Source organism: Carlito syrichta, unplaced genomic scaffold (assembly GCF_000164805.1).
Source record: "Carlito syrichta isolate Samal-C Ts95f unplaced genomic scaffold, Tarsius_syrichta-2.0.1 Scaffold309703, whole genome shotgun sequence".
NCBI classification, from domain to species: Eukaryota; Metazoa; Chordata; class Mammalia; order Primates; family Tarsiidae; genus Carlito; species Carlito syrichta.
Genome location: NW_007253799.1, coordinates 82,119 through 82,829, shown reverse-complemented (window position 1 = coordinate 82,829; position 711 = coordinate 82,119). Strand labels below are relative to the sequence as shown.

At 37.4% G+C, this 711-nt stretch overlaps 1 protein-coding gene across 7 annotated transcripts in view; it reads left to right on the top strand.

Moving 5' to 3' along the window:
* The window catches only part of ZCCHC11 (zinc finger CCHC-type containing 11), a 143,580-nt gene that overhangs the window by 140,082 nt on the left and 2,787 nt on the right, over positions 1–711 (top strand). The gene's annotated exons all lie outside the window — the stretch shown is intronic.

Genomic DNA, 711 nt, shown 5'->3' with positions numbered 1-711 from the left:
AAAAATAGCTATTATCTGTTGAAGTGTTCAGTGAAGCTGCATTAAATGATCCAGAAGAAGCCTTACATTTAAATGCATTCTGTCTTGGACAAGTGCTGTTAACCAGTGTTCATGTTTATTACCATTTGCTGCTGCTTGGAAGAAAGGAGCTTCTATGTTTTACTGATCTGATCTTTGAATAATAGCACACACCCCAGGATTTTCAAAGCAGTTCCGATCACAGCAAATAAAAACTAAACTACAGAAAAATGGGAAACAAGTTTGTCAAGTTTAATAACAAAATGGGAAAGGGTCATGAGGTGGCCACATCCTTTCCTTGTCATTCATATCCCCAACCTCCAAATCCTTTCTACCCTGATAAGTCTGAATAGTCAAGGTTGGCTGGGTCAAAAACTGACCTTGGGAAACATCTTTATCCCTCAAAGATGTTGGTTACATTTCAAAAAGAGATACAAAACTCAGCACCACTTTCATTAAAAAAAAAAGTGGAGAAACTTGATAAAAAACCTAAAATAATCTTACAGCTGCCCATGGAATCTTAATTCTTCCACATAGACAGATACCCCATATACAGAGGAGGCCATTTTGGATTAAAACAAAACTGAGTCCATTACTCATTCCCTCTCCGGACTCTTCTTGTGCTTTTCTTAGACCTGAATGGCAACACAAATTATTACATAAAGGAGCTGGGCATGGACTTTTGAGAAAAGA